The following is a 22,504-nucleotide window of genomic DNA, read 5'->3' as shown; positions in this document are numbered from 1 at the left end:
ATTCATAATGGTAGACAACATTCCCTAAAGAAACACAGTTTTCTTTATTCCAGCACATTTTCCCTGTTATTAGCAACTGCAGGAGGGTTTGATGTGTGTTCTAGAATGCATTCTTAGCTACACAGTGGATTCATGAAGAAAAACAAGACACTCTAGTGCTCATTGTTAATCTAATACCTTAGACTATCTCTCAGAATCTAAAACTAGAGATCCTTTCTAAGTGGTGCTGAACTTTATCAAGAGCTACAATTATATATTTGGTATTAAACTCAGTATCAATCCATGGTATCATATTTTATAATGCCTAGCTTGCTGTAAAGTTATTGTGGCCAGCCGATAATGAATGCAGATATATATACACAGTAAAATCACATAACAGCTGCTTTAAAACGAGTGAAAAAATGCAACAGAAAAGTAAACAAAATATAAAGTATATGTTGTTACAGTAAACAGTCATAATTATGTATATAATGGGAAAGTATGCATAAATATTATATGTACACATACACATTTCCAATATAATTATATAACTGTCATTTTTTTAACTTACTGGACTTTCTATAAATGAATCCTATGTTTCATTATATTTATCCATACAAAGTCTATGCTGATAGGTAATTTGCTCATAAATAACAAGTGTAATCAAGTCAAGTATATTTTTCCATTTTTAAAGATTTTTTTAAAATCCTGCTTTTATAATTTTTATAAATAACTCAAGACTGTGAACATATCAATGTTCCTTCTTCCTCCTCCTATTTTCTCCACAACAACCCTGTGAGGTGAGCTGGGCTAAGAGAGAATGACTGGTTGAAGGTCATTAAGTCAGTTTTCATGCCTAAGACAGGACTAGAACTCACATCTCCTGATTCCTAGCAATCCTTAATCACTAAACTCAATGTTACAATATCAGTCTTTTAGCTATAGCAATGGCACAAAGAATCCATTTATATTGTCCGACTATTAAATTCCATGGACTAGGTATACTGAAAAAATTAACTTTTGCCACACAATCACATTTATATGGCCAACTATATTCTCCCCAAAATTACTAAATATAGGATATTGAAAAAATATATGTTTAAAGAAGCACTGACCTTCAACAAAATGCTGTCCTTATCATTCTTTTCTATACAAGCTTAATGGAGTTCAATAAATTCTAAATATTGCATTTAGTTATATAAGTCACAATCTAAAGTCCATTGACACTCTTACTATAGAACTTAAGACATTCTCCCATTGTCTAGGTAAATATAGGAACCTCTAATTTTATATTCCACTCATCTCTTAACTTCTGCATATCAAATTGATTTATTGATATCAAATATCAATAGAAACAGCTACTAAGTTTTTAATTTTGAAAAGATTTACCCAATTGCTCTAGTCTCTTGGGTAGAAGCTGAAAATGCTATTGGTCCAAACAATGCTGTTAACAAACATTGTTGCTAACAACATGATAAATATTGCCTTGAGTTATATCTGATAGATGGTACTTGTCTCTTAGCAGTGTATGCTAAAAAAATCATTCTCATCATCTATCAATTGGTCCAAAGATATTTTCCCCACTTTGGTGCAATTTTTTCATATCATCACTTTTACTGGATTTCCCTATAAAAACAATTTAGTATAGAAAAAAGAGTCAAATCTGTTTTTATTAGGCATTTACATTCCATAGCTTTCTAACTGATATAATTGTTTCCAGAGATACTAGAGTTCCTTTGTATTTAGATCCTAACAATGTTTACTCAACCAAAGGTACTTGGTAATTCTTTTACTTACAAACTTGTTTGTATTAAACAGATTTTTTAAATTTCTATTCCAAAGTAGCCCAAATGAGAAAATAAACATCAAATGCTGCCTTCCCGTATTTCATACTTGACAATATAGCTTGATGATATAGCTCCACATTCATAAAACTGAATTCTCCCTCATTAATTGGTGATTGCATTTTCTGAAAGTTTTATTAAAGCTTATGGTAGCATAAAGGACAAAGATAAATATTAAAAAGGGGGTAGGAAGTGTGGGATAAGAAAAATAGAGGAGAGAAAAAAAAAAGTTGGCTTCAGATTCTTTCCAACATAGTAAAATACAAATACAATTATGACCTCAACTTTTTATAAAACTATGGCAAATCTAGACAGCATACTAAAAAGCAGAGACATCACCCTGCCAACAAAAGTACGTATAGTCAAGGCCATGGTTTTCCCAGTTGCAATGTATGGCTGTGAAAGTTGGACCATAAGAAAGGCTGAGCGCCAAAGAATTGAGGCCTTTGAACTATGGTGCTGGAGAAGACTCCTGCGAGTCCCCCTGGACCACAAGGTGATCAATCCAGTCAGTCCTAGAGGAGATCAGCCCTGACTGCTCTTTAGAAGCCAGATCCTGAAGTTGAAATTCAAGTACTTTAGCCACCTAATGAGAAGGAAGGACTCACTAGAGAAGAGCATAATGCTGGGAAAGATTGAGGGCAATAGAAGGGGAAAACAGAGAATGAGGTGGCTGGATGGAGTCACTGAAGCAGTAGGCGTGAGCTTAAATGGACTCCAGAAGATGGTAGAGGACAGGAAGACCTGGAGGAATGTTGTCCATGGGGTCATGATGGGTCAGACAAGACTTCGCAACTAACAACAACAATTATTACAAGCCAATTCTATAATTACACTACTTATTAATATTTTTTATTTCAAGCATAAAAAGCAGAAGCAATATCCCTGTAAGGACCTACTTCAATCCACATCTTAAGAAAGCAGAACTCTTGGAAACAGTCTCTTCCAACAGGAACTTTTATTAAAAGAAACTGATAGCGGGCATGATAGACAGGATCTGAGGGATTCCCTTACAATGCAATGTTTTAAATTGTCCCTAAGCAACCCCCCACCCCGCAGTTCTTCCGGGCAATTCAAACTGGCAGATTTCTAGGAATTAACTCCAGGAGAGATAACATTGATCCAGCTCCATTGGCACGATCATTCAACATCTCCTCACACAGATCCCAGATGCTGCATCTTCCCCCACCTTTCTCTCGCTGGACGGTAAGGAGGAGTTCAGAGGGGCATAGGGTGAAAGACAAATGGCTACATTGTTATGGTAAGCAGATCCGAAACGAATCAACAAAAGGTTACTTTGTAATGAATAGAGGAAGTGAAACTAATAAAAACTCCATGCATACCCCCCTCCCCTTAGTAGTATGACAGGATCCAGGGGAGAGTAAAATTGGTTTTATATCAGAGAAGATAGATAGGATGTCATGGTTCCGAAAAGAAGTAGCTTTTCAAAGAACTTTGAGGCTTTATTTACCTTAAAGAATCGTTTTATTGCTACATAGCTTCGGCACATACATAATGAAGCCAAAAACTAAATCCTCCCACCCCAAGGTAACAAAGCATAACTCACTCCTTCATTTTACAGTCATCAATCACGTTCTACAATTAGTTTGAAGTGTGAACTGTCCCTCCTGTACTCCTCCTGTTACAGCTGACCTTGGCAATGCTGTACTGAAATATTGTTATGGTTAACTAGCACACTTTCCCATCCGCTAGGCTACTAGTGTCTGCTTTAACTCTAGAAGTGATATGCAGGTGAAATAAAATATGTTTGCTTCTTCATATATGGCAAGCAAGAACATCCGATGTTAGCAGTTGACATAGAAATCAAATATAACTGGATTCTGACATCCTGCCCCCCTTAAAAATAAGAGAGATCCACCTGTAAAGAAAACAAAACAGGTATAAAAGTTAGTCTGGCTTGTTAGGATACTCTGTATGAAACTTCTTTAATAGCTTTGGGGCTCTGACATGACGTTTATGGATCCACTCGTTTTGTGAGAAGGGGAGGTGTTTCCATGCTACTAGGTATTGAGTTGTCCCATGATATCTCCTAGAGTCTAGGATTTTCTTTATCTCGAAGTGTTGTTCTCCTTCCACCATGATTGGAGGTGGTGGGGGGATTTTTGGTCGTAAGGGTGACTGTTGATCTCTTTTCAGCAAGCTGCAGTGAAAACTTGGGTGTATTTGCCTGAGATTTTTGGGTAATTCTAATTCTACTGTTACTGGGTTTATGATTCTTTTAATTGGAAAAGGTCCTATATATTTTGGTCCAAGTTTTTTACATGGTTGTTGTGATTTTAGGTATTTTGTAGACAAATATACCATTTCTCCTATAATGAATGGTGTGGGTTCAGCTCTTTTTTTATGTGCTTGTGCTTTGTATGCTTGCCTACCTTCATCTAGGGCTTTTCTAACTATTATTATTTTATTATTTTTAAAATTTATAAGCTGCCCCACTCCCGAAGGACTCTGGGCGGCTAACAATAAAAAACACATAAAACATAACAAACAACAATACAAAAACAATCATCCAGGGGTAAGGTTTTATAAACCCCAGGCCTGCCGGAAAAGCCAGGTCTTAAGTAGCTTATGGAAGACCAACAGGGTGGGAGCGGTCCTAATCTCCGGGGGGAGCTGATTCCAAAGCGTGGGCGCCATCACAGAGAAGGCCCTCCTCCGTGGCCCCGCCAAATGGCACTGCTTGGCCAACGGGGCCCGAAGGAGGCCCAGCCTGTGGGATCTAACCGGACGTAGGGAACTATGAGGTAGTTGGCCAGGTGTTTTGTAATTGTTCTATCCAATCTTTCAGTGATGGGATTGCCAGTTCGTTTGGGATTAGTTCTGGCATGGGGTTGAAACTTTGACCTGTATCTATTTGAAAAGGAGTGTAACATGTGCTGGAGTGGACTGTATTATTGTAGGCAACTCCTGTGAAAGTGAGTAGGTCTATCCAATTTGACTGCTGAAAATTAATAAAGCATCTTAAATATTGCTCAAGTACTTAGTTAGATTTTTCTGATTGACCGTTCCCTGAGGATGATGACTAGATGTCAGTCCCTGAGTGGTCCCTAAAAGGGATAAAAATTCCTTCCAAAATGCAGATGTAAATTGCACTCCCCTATCAGATATGATGTGTTGGGGTGCCCCATGCAATCTGTAAATATGCTGCACAAAAAGTTTTGCTACGGTTTTTGCGGTGGGAATCTTTTGGCAAGGGATAAAGTGCACCTGTTTGGAAAACAAGTCCGTGACCATCCAGATGACAGTATTCCCATTGCTTTCTGGTAATTCCACTATAAAATCCATGATTATTTCCCTCCAGGGGGCTGAGGGATTTGCCACTGTTTGTAACAGTCTGGGCAATTTCCCTTGCAACCTCTTGGCAGTTGCGCACATTGGGCAGCTGGCCACATAACTTTCTATGTCCTTTTTCATGGATGGCCACCAAAATTGCCTTTTAATTAAGTGTAATGTTTTTACAAATCCAAAAGGCCCAGCTGATTTTGTGTCATGGCAAAGCTGCATGAATGTGAATCTTTGGGTGGTTGGTATATATAACTTTCCCCCCACCTAAAGCAGTCCGTCCTTAATTGTGCACACGTGTCTATTTTTCTGGAACCATTCATCTGTTTCAAAAGTTTTCTGGAATTCAATTCCAGTTTGGCTACCCAGCTGCGGTTTTAATTTAGCTTGGGCTCTGGTAGTTACTGGTGCTGCCAGTTGTGATTCTGCCATTAAGTGGTTTAGAATCGGTGGCTCGTGTGCTGTTATTTTGGGGCATGCAAGATAGTGCATCTGCCAGGAAGTTCTTCTCCCCCCCCCCCGGCAAGTGCTTGAGAGTAAAGTGGAATTGGTGAAAATGTTTGGACCAGCAGGCTTGCTTAGGATTGAGCTTCCTGGTTGTTTTCAAGGCTTCCAGGTTTTTGTGGTCTGTCCACACCTGAAAAGGGATCTTATTCCCTTCCAGGAATTGGAACCACATGAGTAATGACCAACATACCCATATGCCTCTTTCTCCCACACGGGCCAGCACTGTTCCATTTTGGTGAGTTTCTTGGACGTACACTTCATTGTTTTCGTGTAACAGTACAGCCCACACTGCCACATCACTTGCATCTGCCTGTATTACGAAGGGCTTATTCATGTCTGGATTCTTCAGTACTGGTTTGGCAGAAAAGAGTCTCTTTAATCTCTCAAATGCCGCTTGGCATTCCATTGTCCATTTTAGTGGCTGGCTAGGTTTCACTGAGGATTCTCCCTTCATTTTTAGTAAATCCGTGAGGGGCAGGGCTATCTGGGCAAATGAGGGAATGAATTGGCGGTAAAAGTTTGCGAAGCCTAGAAAACTTTGCAGCTACTTTCTTGTGCGAGGTGGTACCCATTCTAATACTGCTCTGACCTTCTCTGGGTCCATTTCAATGCCATGTGGGGATATGCGATAACCCAGGTAGTCTATTCTTTCGCGGTGGAATTCGCATTTCGATAATTTGGCATATAGGTGGGCAGCTCGCAGTTTCTTTAAAACCACTCTGATTAGGTTGACATGTTCGTCTTTGGATTCAGTGAAGATAAGGATATCTAAATAAACCAAGACCCTTTTAAATAGGTGCTCCCTTAGTACCTCGTTGATTAATTGCATAAATACTGTGGGACCCCTTGTAATCCAAATGGCAAAACTTTGAATTGATAGCACCCCATTGGGCAATTAAATGCAGTTTTCCATTCACCCCCTTCCTTAATTCTAACATGGTAATACACTTGGTTTAGACCTAGTTTAGTAAAAATTCTTCCTTTCAATAACTGTGATAACATGTCCTTCATGAGGGGTAGGGGATATAGGTTGCTTTCACTGATTTGTATTCAATAGGCGATAGTCTACGCATGTATAAAGAGCCATCCTTCTTCTCTCTAAAGAGGACTGGGGCGGCCACTTTAGGCTTGGCAGGTTCGATGAACCCCCTTTCTAGGTTTTTCTTTATGAATCTTTCCATTTCCTTTCCTTCTCCTTTGGGCTCATGGAGTATAGTCTGGGCTTGAATTCTATGGCACAGTCCGTGGCACATCCTCCCTCTCCTCACAGAAGAGTTCCTATGGTATTTTGGGCAGCCCCTTTTCTTCTCCCATGGATGCTTTTTCCATTCTTAATTTTGGTAGATCCCCTTGGGGCTTAAAGTCCGTAGAGTCCCCGTTCAGGAAATTGATTTCTGTCATCCTCCAATTTACCCAGGGGTTCCATTTTTTTAACCATTCCAGCCCTAGGATCATTGGGCATTCAATGCCTGGGATCACTACAAACGTTATGTCTTCCTCATGGTTTCATGGTAACGTGGCTAGGATAGCTGGCACCCCTCTGTTATGGACCCATCTAACTGGCCAAATGAGATTGGTTGTTCTAGCCTCCTCACCGGAATGCCCAGATTCCCCACTAGTGTCGGGCTAATGAGGTAGTGGGTGCAGCCAGAGTCTATTAAGGCTTTCATCTTGACAGCTTTGGGCATGGAGGGAATTAATATAGTCACTGTCTTGAGGATGGGTGTGATGTGTCCACTTACCAGGGGTTCGCCCTCTGAGCTGTCGTCTGAGGTGTCCACTGGCCGTGCGGTATAGGCTGGAGTTTCTTCCCCACATTGGGAAGAGGTTGGGGATTCTACAGCCTCTATCGCTCTCATGGCAGGTTCTTTTGGCTTAGCTGGGGACTTCCTGGATTTACTGGATGGTGATCTGTCTGGGTTGTGCTGGGGGTCTTTCGAGCAGCATTCTGTAGCCTGATGCCCCTCTCTCCCACATTTGAAACAGCCCATTGGCTTCTTGGTCATAGCCGGTGGCTTCGTTGGCTCGCGTGTCGTACCACTCATCAAGTTGGTGTGGGTCCCCCAGGGCAGGCAAGCGTCATACAGGTCGTAATTTAGGCCATCTTTGAAATGGTTAAGGAGGATGTCTTCCAGCCAATTCAGCTTGCTGGCAATGGCCCAGAATTCTTGCGTATATTCAGCTACCAGGCGTCTGCCTTGCCTCACTGTTTTGATTCTTTTGTGGGCTTTGTGATCAGCCAGGGGGTCCTCAAATCACCTTCTCAGAGAAGACATGAAACGGTTGAAGTCGTTGAGCTCTGGGGCATCAGAATTGTGCAAATTCACCACCCAATCTGCAGCCGGTCCGTCCAGGGCGGATTGCATGATCCAGATATGGGCTTTGTTGCTAGAGATGTGCTGCCCATATTCCTTCATGTAGCTGAGGACTTGGGTTAGGAAAAACCCCAAGCGTGTTGGCTCCCCCTTGAATTTTGCGTCCAGCGGTGGGAGTCTTTGAATGGAGCAATGGCTTCGCCGTTGGTGGTATTATCTTCCATCTGGATCACCATCTGCGGGTCGGTGGGGAGTGGGGGCTGATGAAGTGGTCGCTACTGAATCAGCGGACATCCCCGGGACTGCAGATTCCAATTCCCACTTGGTGTCCCTCCGGCTGCAGCTCCAGATGCTGGTGCGGCTGCGGGGCTCAGAATTCTCCTTCCCTAGCAAGCTGAGGGTTCTTTTCATCAGGCCAATAGCTTTTTCTAGGATCCAGTTTGCGTGCTGTGCCCAACTTCCTTCCTCTTCACTCACGTGCGGGGATTTCTCTATCTCCTGCTTCCATTCTGGTTGGTTGCCCCCTCCATCTCAGGGTCACCTTTCTTGATCTCTTTTCCCACTTGCCTTTTTTTCCAACACCCGTTGACCACTGAGGTTTGTGGTTACACGTCTCCACCACCTCTTCTCCTGAGGAGTATGACATTTCAGATCCCGACAGCTGGCAGGTTTTCTGTCGGGGGAAAGGCTCCCTCTCTGTGGGGGTTTCTCCCTTCCCTGCCTCATTGTCTGACATTGTATTTTTTGCAAAGTCCTCCAGCAAGGTTCTCCCTTCCAAGTTGACTATTACTGCAGATCTTGTCTAATGTAAGGACCCACTTCAATCCACATCTTAAGAAACCAGAACTCTTCCAACAGGAACTTTTATTAAAAGAAACTGATAGCGGGCATGATAGACAAGATCTGAGGGATTCCCTTACAATGTAATGTTTTAAATTGTCGCTAAGCAGCCCCCCACCCTGCAGTTCTTCCGGGTGATTCAAACTGGCAGATTTCTAAGTGTTAACTCCAGGAGAGATAACATCGATCCAGCTCCATTAGCACGATCATTCAACATCTTCTCACACAGATCCCAGATGCTGCATCTCCCCCCCTTCTCTCGCTGGCCGGTAAGGAGGAGAAGTTCAGAGGGGCATAGAAAGGCAAATGGCTACATTTTTATGGTTAGCAGATCCAAAACGAATCAACAAAAGGTTACTTTGTAGTGAATAGAGGAAGTGAAAGAAATGCATACCCCCTCCCCCTTAGTAGCATGACATACCCCCATGCATACCCCCCTCCCCTTAGTAGTATGACAGGATCCGGGAGAGAGTAAAATTGGTTTTATATCAGAGAAGATAGATAGAAATGAAATATAACTGGATTCTGACAATCCCAGTAGAAGCAAGACCAAATAAAATGTCTTTGTTTAAAACATCACCATCTTAATCAAATATATTTCCCTTTTCTACATTTTATATACAGTTATTAATCTTTCTAAAATATCATCATCTGTATTAACAAAAATTAGTATACTCTTTCAAATTCTTTAATCTTAAATGGAAACTCTTTTATATAAATTTTAAAACTCTAAACATTTCTTTAAAAATTCATCTTTATAACTAAAATCAATTCCAATGCATCTTTTAAAACTTCCTTTTGACATATATACTTTCAGTTTCAATAATTTTTAATAATGCCTATTATGATGATATTTTAAATATAAGCTATCCAGCGCAATGGCAAGAAGAGTTCCAAATAAATTTAGAATCCTCAAGAAAACAAATTTGGGACGTTTTCTTTATGGATACTAACAAGATTGAGAATCTCCTGAGGCATTCCAGAGATAAAAAGATTTTATTCTATGAGGACAAGCTGGAGGGAGTGATTTAAACTTAATGAGTTTATTTATTTATTAAATTTATTGATTTTCTATCTTACCACAGGGTAACTCTAGATGGCTTACAATAATTAATTGGAGTTAGGATGGATATCAGTCTATTTATATAATCGAAAGAAAGTTTCAGTGTATGGTTTTATGTTTATAAAGTGGGTTTGATTTTTTTTCTCTTTTTCTTATAGTGCTTCAATAATTCGTAAAGTTAATAAAATATTATTGAAAGTGAATTTAAAAGTATGCATGTTAAAAAAATTAAAAATGTATTAGAAATTATTGACATTAGAACAGTGGTTCTCAACGTTTGTGTGACAGCGACCCCAGTCACACAAACGTTCTGCGCATGCGCGGCGCCGCGCGCATGGGGGTGGGACCGCACATGTGTGGCGCACATGCGCGGTGGCGCCCCCCATGCGCGGCGCACATGAGCGGCGGTGCCCCCTGAGGGGAGAAAATGGCGGATCGCCTTCTTTGGCGACCCGCGAAAAATGGTCGATCGACCCCAAATGGGGTCGCGACCCATAGGTTGAGAACTGCTGCATTAGAATTTAGAGTTTCAAAATGGATATTAAAAACACTTCCTCTTTAAGGTTAAAGAATTTGAAAGAGTACGATGAAATATGTTAATATAAATGATGATAGTCTACAAAGATTAATAAGTGTAAATAGAAATATAATACATACATACATACATATATATTCAAAACGCAGAACAGACTGATTTATATTTGGTAGACCGGGTGCCTCACCCAACAGATAAGATATATATTCTCCCTGGTTTCTGCTGAGAGGAGTAAGGGGGAACCTGTGGCTCAAAAGGGTAATAAAATTGCCTAACATGCAAGCTACCCAGGTTCGAATCCCTGAAGGGTGTGACTAGCTGATGAGGACAAATGAGCCTGAAATAGCTATACTAGTATCCCACTAACTCTTTGTCAGCCACAAAATTTTGAATTTATAGTGTTCACAGTATGTGAGGTCTGCCTGCAAAACATGCTCTAAGATTGGAGCGAAACACAGAACAGACTGATTTATATTTGATAAACCAGGTGCCTCACCCAACAGATAAGATATAGATACACACACACACACACACACACACACAATTATCCCCCCAGTTGATTACTGATAAATATATTGCAACAATGTTAGTTTCTCCCCTTTGTGAAGCAGGTCCACAATCTATAAACTTGTACATCTATTTACAATCACCTTAGGTCAGTGGTGGCGAATCTATGGCACGGGTGCTAAAGGCAGCACTCAGAGCCCTCTCTGTGGGCACACGTGACATTGCCCCAGCTTTGCCTCCCCCTGCAACTCCCTCCTCTCCAGCACCCCCCAAAAGAGAGTCGCCCCTGAGCGTGGTCATACGGAGGGATTATTGTGGTGTAGTTGTTAAGGTGCTGGCCTAGAAATCAGGAGATGGTGAGTTCTAGTCCTGCCTTAGGCCTGAAAGCCATCTGGGTGATACTTGGCCTATCACCAGGAGATGGTGAGTTCTAATCCCACCTTAGGCAGGAGAACTGTCTAGGTGACTTTGGGCCTATCACCAGGAGACGGTGAGTTCTAGTCCCTCCTTAGACCTGAAAGCCAGCTGGATGACTTTGGGCCAGTCCCTTTTTTCTCTCAGTGCAGCCCACCTCACAGGGTTGCTTTGGTGGAGAAAATAATAATAATAATAATAGTAATAATAATAATAATAATAATCCCCCAGTGAGGCACTACCTTGACGTGGTTGTGGGGCTTGTGTACTCTGAGGAAGATGAGAGCTATGCCAGAGGTTCAACCATACTGGACAGGTCTCATCAGAGGAGTCAGACAAAGAGTGTGTCTCCCATAAAAAAATATGGTGAGACGTAAAATTCAGAATGCCATACCGGCTCGGATGTCACCCAGGTTAACAAGGTCCACGCTAGATGTTGGAGTTCCTGGATATCTGGTGAAAAATGGGTTACAGGACTCAGGACTGTTGGCTGAGCAACCAGGGCCACAAGCTGCAGAACTACTGGAAGAAAAGGTGTTTACCCGTCACAGATACACAGTGATTGAAAACAAAGAAATAATGATCTGTTACTACAGATCAAGTCCAACAAGAAGAGGATATCTAAAACGAATGCACCAGTTCTGGAAAGAACAACATCCAGAATCAGAAATAACAGAACAGAGACTAGCAGATCAACGCAGATTTATAATACGAAATAAAGTATTCACAGAAACAGAATTGGACGAACTGCAAAGGTTTATCCAGGGCAAAGAAATCAAAGCCTTACCAGAAGTAATTCAGAATGTAGAGGCAAACCAGGGGGAGTTGGCATGAAGGAATCCAGCAGAGATATACAACTGTTCTCATTTGGAAACCAGGCACCTCTACCTCAGGAAGAACAAAACATTCTAACTAAAGAAATAAAAGAATTGAAACAAAGAATAACTGAGCATCTAGAACAGCACAAAAACAACAGAATAAGGCTGCCTGCATTGAAGCTTGTTCCAAAGAAACAGCTAGCATAAGCATTAAAAGTTGCAAATACTGCAATATCAAGTATAAGCACCAATTCACTGCAAGAAACAAACCAACTAATGTACAGCACAGCTGAAGTTATAACTGAATACCTGGGATGCAAAATCAACAAAGAAGAAAAACAAACAAACAGTGCACCAGAAAAATGGAAGGTTAGACTAGAAAATAAGATCAGCAAGTTAAGATCACATGCAAGCAAGCTAGAACAGATGAAAGAAAAGAAGCTGAAGAACAAGAAGACCAAAGAATACCTAATCAAGAAATACCACTTAGAAACAAGGAAGATCAAGGAAGCACTGGAAATAATAAAGCAACAAATAACAGCTATAGCCAGGAAAATCAGTAGATATGAAGCTCGAATTGCAAACTATAGGCAGAACCTCCAATTTCAATCCAATCAGAAACGTTTCTACCAATCCATCAATGGAGAAACTGCAATGAATCAGTCAGTACCTGACAAGGAAGAAACAGTGCAGTTCTGGAAGCAGATATGGGATAACCCAAAGAAATACAACAAGGATGCGGCTTGGTTAAAAGAGGTGGATGCAAATAAAACAGAAGTTGAAATGAAAGAACTAGTAATAACAACAAAAATGGTAGAAAAAAGAGCAAGGAAAATCAAAAATTGGTCAGCACCAGGTGAAGATGAACTGCATGGGTTTTGGTTGAAACATCTAACTGTTATACACCCACTCATTGCCAAGCAGTTCAACAATATACTACAAGGAGGAGAAATTGAAAAGTGGCTAACAACTGGGAAAACCTACCTAATAATGAAAAATCCAGCAAAAGGGGCAACACCAGGTAACTACAGGCCAATTACCTGCTTACCAACAACTTTCAAATTACTAACTGGTGTGGTAGCTGATGCAGTACAACAGCATCTAGTTGAAAACAATCTCTTTCCACCTGAGCAGAAAGGAAACCGCCCCAATAGCAGAGGAACAAAAGATCAACTCCTAATAGACAAAATGATCTTGGAAAACTGCAAGAGAAGGAAGACCAACCTGAATGTGGCATGGATTGACTACAAAAAGGCATTTGACTCTCTGCCACATGATTGGATAATCAAGTGCCTAGAAATAACAGGAGTCAGTAGAAACATCAGAAAATTTGTGCAAAGATCGATGGCACAATGGAAGACACAGTTGCAGATCAATGGTGAGAGACTGGGAGAGGTGAATATCAAGAGAGGAATATTTCAAGGAGATTCATTGTCACCATTATTATTTGTTATTGCCCTGTTTCCTCTGTCAACAATACTGAATAACTCAGGACATGGCTATCAAACATAAAAAACATCTGCCAGACTATCCCATCTCCTTTACATGGATGATCTGAAGCTGTATGGGAAAACATCATCTGAAATAGAATCACTGCTCAACACTGTCCGTATATATAGCCAAGATATTGTTATGGAGTTTGGCTTGGACAAATGTGCCACACTTACTATCAAACAAGGAAAAGTAGTGAAAACTGAAGGAATCAAGATGCCCCACGAAAATAACATTAAGAGTCTGGATGAGGAAGAGTACTACAAATACTTGGGTATCCTTCAAGCTGACAACATCAAGCACACTGAAGTCAAGAAAAAGATTAGAGGTGAATACATCAAGAGAGTGAAGAAGATCTTAAAGTCCAAACTCAATGGAGGAAATACCATAAAGGCAATCAACACCTGGGAAATCCCAGTCATTAGGTACACAGCTGGAATAGTGGATTGGACTCAAGCAGAACTAAAAGCAATGGATAGGAAGACCAGAAAAATAATGACAATGAATCATGCCCTTCATCCACGCAGTGACATTGATAGACTTTATCTACCAAGGCAAATAGGTGGGCCTGGAATGCTACAAGTACATCAGATGGTTGAAGAAGAAAAAATGGCTTTGGAAGAATATCTGAAGAACAATGATGAAGATGCACTGAAATTAGTATATCAGGAAGGCTTACTGAATAATGGAGAGACCAAACTGGCCTACAAGAAAGACCAAATGAAGAACAGAATAGAGGCATGGGAAGACAAAGCACTACATGGCCAATACATTAAAAAAATAGCTGGGAAAGCAGATAATAACAAGACCTGGCAATGGCTAAAAGCAGGAAAATTGAAGAAAGAGACCAAGGGACTAATTCTGGCTACAAAAGAACAAGCCTTAAGGACAAATGCATATAGAGTCAAAATGTCAGAATCCAATTATATTTCATCTTTAATCATCAATTATAGAAAACCCCAATTCTGCCTTCTCTGGATTCTGCCATAAGAGGGAGAGAAGGGGGAGAACAAAGGGGCTTTATGGCCCTCACTTCCTTCAGTATACTCCTAAGAAGTTGAATGTGTTTATTGCAACTTCAAAGGAAGACTTTGAATATAACTAGCATCAAAGAACTTTACCATGACAAAGAGAACTAATTACCTTTCATGTAGTTATCTGAAGTCTCCATACAGACAGAAGAAAGGAGCAAGGGGTGGAACTGTGATGCCTGAAACTATCACTGGAAGGGGGGTGATTGGGTGGGACTGCTGGGGAACCCCTTAAAACCTTGAATGGGAGAGATTGGACCCCAAGTCCTGTCTAGCATGCCTGCAACCACTTCTTCTTAATAAAGGATTCCTGTTGGAAGAATTATTCCAAGAGTTCTGTCTTCTTAAGATGCAAAGTGGGGTGGGTCCTTACATTAGACAGGACTTGCCGGGGGATTTTGCAAAAATTTACCATGTCAGACAATGGAGCAAGAGAGGGGGAAAACTCCCTGGAAAGAGAGCCGCTGACCCAGTTGGAACCTTGCCAGATGTTGGGATCCGAGAGGTCAGATTCCTCGGGAGAAGAAGTGGTGAAGACACAGGACCACAAGCCTCGCTGGTCAATGGGCGTTGGAAAGAAAAGTGAGTGGGGAAAGGAATCAAGAAAGGTGACCCTGAGATGGGGGACCAAGCAACCAGAATGGAAGCAGGAGATGGAGAAATCCCTGCACGCAAGTGAAGAGGGAGGAAGCTGGGCACCGTACTCAGACTGGATCCTAGAGAAAGCTTTTGACCTGATGAAGAGAACTCTCAGCTCCCTAGGAGAGGAGAATACTGAGCCCTACGGCCGCCCCAGCTCCTGGAGCCACAAAGGGAGAGACACCGAGGGGGACGTGGAACCTGCAACCCCAGGGACATCTACTGATCCAGGAGCCCCCACCCCCTACCGGACCACAGATAGCAATCTGGACGGAAGGCACTACCACCCACAACAGAGGCACCGATCCATTCCAAGACGTCCACCGTTGGAAGTGAAATTCAAAGGGGAGCCAACACGCTTCGGGTTTTTCCTAACCCAAGTCCTCAGCTACATGGAGGAATATGGGCAGGACATTCCCAGCGACAAAGTCCGCATCCGGATCGTGCAATCTGCCCTGGATGGACCAGCTGCAGATTGGGTGGTGAACTTGCATGACTCCAATGCCCCAGAACTCAGTAACTTCAACCGTTTCATGTCCTCTTTGAGAAGACGATTTGAAGACCCCCTGGCTGATCACAAAGCCCGTGAAAGGATAAAAACGATGAGGCAAGGCAAACGCCCAGTGGCTGAGTACACACAAGAATTCCGGGCCATTGCCAGCAAACTGAATTGGCCAGAAGACATCCTCCTTGGCCAGTTCAAAGACGGACTAAACTATGATCTATATGATGCTTGCCTGCCCCGAGGGGACCCACATCGACTTGAGGAATGGTACGTCTTGGCAGAGGAAGCAGAGATCGACATATTGAAGAGGCACCGCCGAAGAAAACAGTGGAGCCGCCCCCCGCCTGAGCTGACACACCAACTGGTGAAATCATCGGATACAGCCAAGAAGCAAATGGGGTGTTTCAAGTGCGGAAGAGAAGGGCATCGAGCTGTAGAATGCCGCTCAAAGGACCCCCAGCACAACCCAGACAGATCCCCAATCAACAAACCCGGAAAGTCTTCAGCTAAGCCAAAAGAAACGGCCATGAGAATGATGGAAATTGCAGAACCCCCCACTTCTGCTCACCAAGGGGAAAGAACTCCAGCCTACACCACAGGGCCAGTGGATGCCTCAGATGACAGCTCGGAGGGCGAACCCCTGGTAAGTGGTTGCATCACACCCATCCTCAAAACAGTGACTATATTAATCCCCCCCATGCCCGAAGCTGTGAAGGTGAAAGCCTTAATAGACTCTGGCTGCACCCGCTGCCTCATTAGCCCAACACTAGTGGGGAATCTGGGCATCCCATTGAGGAGACTGGAACAACCAATCTCATTTGGCCAGTTAGATGGATCCATAGCAGGGGGGTGCCAGCTACCCTAGCCACTCTACCAATACACCTCTCCCTGGGCAAACATGAAGAGGACATAACGTTTGTGGTGACCCCAGGCATGGAATGCCCAATGATTCTAGGGATGGAATGGTTGAAAAAATGGAAACCCTGGGTAAATTGGAGGACGACAGAAATCAAATTCCCGAAGGGGGACCCTATGGACTTAAAACCCCAAGGGAGGCTACCAGAATCAAGAATAGAAAAAGCATCCATAGGAGAAGAAAAAAGATTAACAGAAATACCAGAGAAATATAAGGACCTTGCTGAAGTCTTCAGTGAGGAGAGGGCGAATGAGCTTCCCCCCCACCGACCCACAGACTGTACCATTGAATTCAAGCCTGGGGCAAAACTCCCGAAGCCCAGATTATACTCCATGAGCCCAAAGGAGAAGGAGGACATGGAAAGATTTATTAAAAAAAACCTAGAGAGAGGTTTCATTGAGCCAGCCAAGCCTAAAGTGGCTGCCCTGGTCCTTTTTAGAGAGAAGAAGGATGGCTCTTTACGTTTATGCGTGGATTATAGGGCCCTGAATACAATCAGTGAAAGCAACCTATACCCGCTGCCCCTCATGAAAGACATGCTGTCACACATATCGAAAGGGAAAATTTTTTCTAAACTAGACCTAAGGGAAGCTTACTATCGCGTGAGAATCAAGGAAGGGGACGAATGGAAGACTGCAATTAACTGCCCCATGGGGTGCTATCAATTCAAAGTCTTGCCATTTGGATTACAAGGGGGCCCTGCAGTCTTTATGCAATTAATCAATGACGTTCTAAGGGAGCACCTGTTTAAGGGGGTCCTTGTTTACTTGGACGACATTCTTATCTTCACCGAAACAAAAGAGGAACATGTCAACTTTGTCAGAGTGGTTTTTTTATTGAAAGTTTTTTAAATTTTACAAAACAAATCCCCTCCCCAAACCCCCCCACCCTCCCGTACCCTCCCCCAGCTCCCCAAACCTCCCAAACCTTCCCCCAACCTTCCCAGAGTTGAGTACAGGCTTAATTAAAATTTTTCAAAAAAAAGAAAAGAGAAACTTAAAACACATATAAATCCTAAACAAATCTAAATACCTTAAATTAAATAGATTATCTTCTCTAAAAATAATAATTGCAATCATTAAACACATTATAATATACTCTAAACATTTTCTAATCATACTTATAATATTAGCCATCATTCTATATAAACTCCCTCCAGAACACAAATTTAAACATTACTTTCTTTGAACATCTATACCTACAATATAAAATCTAATATGAATCATAAACAAATCTGAATACATTTAATTAAACAAGTTATACTCCCTCCAAAACACAAATTTAAACATTACTTAAAACTTAAAACATTAGAATCCCCTTGTACGCATTTAAATCTTTACCAATAACAAATTCGTTCTTAAAAATAATAATAATAATTAAAAAAAACCCAAACACTAAACACATTATAGTATACTCCGAACCTTTTCATATCATACTTATATTATTATCCATCATTCTTTATAAACTCCCTCCAAAACACAAATTTAAACATTACTTAAAACTTAAAACATTAAAATTCCCTTATACACATTTAAATCTTTACCAATAACAAATTCCATCCACAATGAACACAACCATAAGAAACACAGTCCTTATCAGTCTCAATTGTCCATATGAAATTTTCATTCGATCTCCATCCTTATCAGTCTCTCTTATCCATCAAGCTCGAGAGAAATGCTTTGAGATCTGCCCTTAAAGGTTGCTCCGAAATTATAAATCCTGACTCTCCCGCCGACTCAGAAGCCAATACATGTGAGGATTCCTTAAACTCCTTCTTCTGTTGGTCTTTTTCTTTACAGTTATATGTTGCACGAGTTGTCCTCTGCCCCTTCCTCTCAGCTTGTTGAAGCCCCTCAAACTGAGATTTCCCATTTTCCATTTCTTCAGACAGCAATTCTACCCTTGAAGGTTGCTCCAAAAACTTTATAAGTCTTACTTCTCCCGCAGGTTCAGAAACCAACAGATGTGAGGCTTCCTTAACTTTCTTCTGTTGCTGCTTTTCTTTACAGTTATATGTTGCACAAGTTATCTTCTGCTCCTCGATCTGAACTTGTTGAGGCCCCTCAAGCTGAGGTTCCCCAATTTTCATAAGTGTAGGCTCTTCAGACTGTAATTCTACCTTCTTTTCTTCCAAGGCTTTAAACTTAATAGATGGCGATGAACATACCCCCAGGACCAAAGTATAAAAATCTTTTGCTTGAGAAACAGTATTAAGTCTATAACATATCCCCAGGTAATTCACCACCATTCCAATCGGAACATCCCATCTGAACGAGATTCGTCTCTTTTTAAGTTCATCTGCTAAAAAAGCAAACTCCTTTCTTCTTCTTAAAATTTTAGATGGGATCTCCTTTAGAATTATAACGTCTTGTAAAGCAATTTGAAATCTCTTCTTATAAAAAGCTTGTATAATTTCATTGCGCAGGGATCTTTTCCCAAAGTAAATTACCACATCTCTTGGCAAATTCTTTTGCACTGCCACCACAGAATTAACTCTAAATAATTTTTCAATTTCACTAAGTATTTCCTCTTTTTCTTTATTCAAAATCACAGCAAAGTCCTTTGCAACCATCTCTTTCAGATCTCCTTGCAAAGACTCTCCCAAGCCTCTAATTCTTAAGGCGTATTCCATTTGTCCATATTGAAGCATAAGAATCTCATTTTCCATTTCTTTTTCCATGCTTTCAAATTTTCCCTCCATCAATTCCACTTTTTCTGCTACCTCGTCCACACGGGAATTCAGCTTTTCAAGAACAGAGGCAACTCCTTTTAAAGCCAAAACTATATCTTGCCTCAAAATCTTATTATTTTCCTCTAAAATCTCTTTCATTTCTGCCCTAATTTGAGATATAACATTTCCCATCATATCTTGCAGATCCTTCACAATTATTGGCTGGACCAAAGAAGAGGGTGAGGCTATTGATTTAGGAACTGTAGGAATCCCTGGACGCTTTGGAGCCATCTTAAAAAAAATCTTTACTCCTTCTTGAGAATTATAAAAATTAGACAAAAGGAAAAAAAGATTAAATCCCAAAAAAATTCAAAAAATCCTTCAAAAGGAGGTCATCATAGCAAAAAAAAATACTAAACACTTACAGAAATTAAACAAAAGAAAAAGAGAGATTAACTCCTTCAAAGGGAGATCATTATAATAAAAAAGGGAGTTAAAAAAAAGGAAAGAAGAAAAAAGGAATTAAATAAAAAGGAATCCATTCCATTTTTTAAGAATACAAAAAAGTTAAACAAAAATAATAGTGCCTCTAGAATCCAAAAAAACCGATCGCCATCTTATTTTCCCTTTCAGCAAAAAAATAAAAATAAAACATCCATTCCAATCATTAAAAAGAAAAAGAAAGAGAAAGGGAAGGAAAAACACCAAAAAGCCTGCCTTTTAAAAGTACAAAAGACAAAGCGAGAAAGTCAAACAAAAACAACAATGCTTAAACACCAGAAAGCCTGCCTTTTAAAAATACAAAATACAAAACGAAAAAGTTAAACAAAAATAATAATGCTTCTAAAATCCAAAAAAGCCGATCGCCATTTTATTTTCCCTTTCAACAAAAAAAAGAATAAAACAACCATTCCAATCATTAAAAAGAAAAGAAAAGAGAAAGGGAAAGAAAAACACCAGAAAACCTACCGATCGCCATTCTAGCTTCCCAAAAGGAAAAAAAAAAAAAACGCTGGAAAGTCTGCCGATCGCCATTTTACTTTCCCTTTCAGCAAAAAGTAAAAAGTAAAAAGAGGGAATATAAACGTAAAAATAAGTCTTTAAACTTAAAATCCATATAAAGTCAAAGAAAGCAAAAGCTAAATCCTCTAGTCAACTCTGTCCGCTTCTAAAAAACTCACCAGATCCTTTAAACGCGGAGGTGGTTGCAACGGCTTGTTTTGTCCCTAGGGACAAAAGCAGCTGGGAAGCAGAGACAGCCTGAACTCCGTGGGAGCATTCTCTCACCCCCACCCAAAAAATTGGGGGTGCATAAGAGGCTCTACCACTATTCAGACAACCCTCTTCCCCCCCCTTTGCCCGGGAGGGGGATTTTGAACCGCTGAACAGCTGATGTCCGCTGTTCATAGCGATTCATTACACTTACCCAGGAGGACGGCTACAAAGTAGCCGCCATCGCCCACGCAGATCCACCAGAAGTCCGTCAGAGTGGTTTTAAAGAAGCTGCAAGCCGCCCACCTATATCCCAAACTCTCAAAATGCGAATTCCACCAGGAAAGGATAGACTACCTAGGTTATCGCATATCCCCACAGGGCATTGAAATGGACCCAGAGAAGGTCAAAGCAGTATTAGATTGGGCACCACCCCGCACAAGAAAGCAACTACAAAGTTTCCTGGGCTTGCAAACTTTTACCGCCACTTCATCCCCTCATTTGCGCAGATAGTCTTGCCCCTCACTAACTTACTAAAAACGAAGGGAGCATCCTCAGTAAAACCTAGCCAGCCACTAACATGGACAATGGAATGCCAAGCAGCATTTGAGAGACTAAAGAGACTTTTTTCTGCCGAACCAGTGCTAAGGCACCCAGACACGGACAAGCCCTTCGTAATACAGGCAGATGCAAGTGATGTGGCAGTGGGGGCTGTTCTATTACAAGAAAATGATGATGGAGTATTGCAACCCTGTGCATATACATCCAAGAAACTCACGGAAACAGACCAGCGCTGGCCCGTATGGGAGAAGGAGGCTTATGGGATACGTTGGGCATTACTCATGTGGCGACAGTTCCTGGAAGGCAACAAAATCCCCTTCCAGGTGTGGACTGATCACAAAAATTTGGAAGCCCTGAAAACTTCCAGGAAACTCAATCCCAAACAAGCCCGCTGGTCCCAGCATTTTCACCAGTTCCAATTTAAGCTCAAACATTTACCAGGGAGAAAGAACTTCTTGCATGCCTCAATATAACAGCGCACGAACCACAGACTCTAAACTAATAATGGCAGAGTCACAACTGGCAGCACCAGTAACCACAAGAACCCAAGCCAAATTAAAACCACAACTGGACAGCCAAACTGGAATTGAATTCAGAAAAAGTTTGGAAACAGATGAATGGTTCCAGAAAAACAAAAATGTGTGCACAATGAGAGACGGGTTGCCTTGGGTGGGGGAAAAGTTATATATACCAAAACCCCAAAGAGTCACTTTCATGCAGCTTTGCCATGACACAAAATCAGCAGGGCATTTTAGATTTGTAAAAACTTTACATTTAATTAAACGGCAATTTTGGTGGCCATCAATAAAAAAGGACATAGAAAGTTATGTAGCCAGTTGCCCAAAATGTGCGACTGCAAAGAGGTTGCAAGGGAAATCGCCAGGACTATTACAAACAGTGGCAAATCCCTCAGCCCCCTGGAGAGAAATAGCCATGGATTTTATAGTGGAATTGCCAGAAAGCAATGAGAATACTGTTGTCTGGACGGTCACAGACTTGTTTTCCAAACAGGTGCACTTTATCCCTTGCCAAAAGATTCCCACCCCAAAAGCCTTAGCAAAACTTTTCATCCAGCACATTTACAGATTGCATGGGGCACCCCAATGCATCATCACTGACAGGGGGGTGCAATTTACGTCTGCATTTTGGAAGGAATTTTTATCCCTCTTAGGAACCACTCAGGGACTGACATCTAGCCATCATCCACAATTGAATGGGGGGGCTGAAAAAAATGAACTCCGTACTTAAGCAATATTTAAGATGTTTTCTTAGTTTCCAGCAGACCGAGTGGGTGCACTTACTCCCTTTTGCAGAAGTTGCCTACAATAATGCAGTCCACTCCAGCACAGGTTA

General features: G+C 41.3%; 1 protein-coding gene across 1 annotated transcript in view; it reads left to right on the top strand.

Moving 5' to 3' along the window:
- LOC120319248 (UDP-glucuronosyltransferase 1A1-like) overlaps positions 1 to 22,504 on the top strand; it is a 53,777-nt gene that overhangs the window by 6,346 nt on the left and 24,927 nt on the right. The window lies entirely within an intron of this gene.

This window comes from Crotalus tigris, unplaced genomic scaffold (genome assembly GCF_016545835.1).
Source record: "Crotalus tigris isolate CLP2741 ecotype Arizona unplaced genomic scaffold, ASM1654583v1 scf7180000020590.144138, whole genome shotgun sequence".
NCBI lineage: Eukaryota > Metazoa > Chordata > Lepidosauria > Squamata > Viperidae > Crotalus > Crotalus tigris.
Note: the sequence above shows the minus strand (reverse complement) of the source record. Positions and strands in the feature narration are given on the sequence as shown.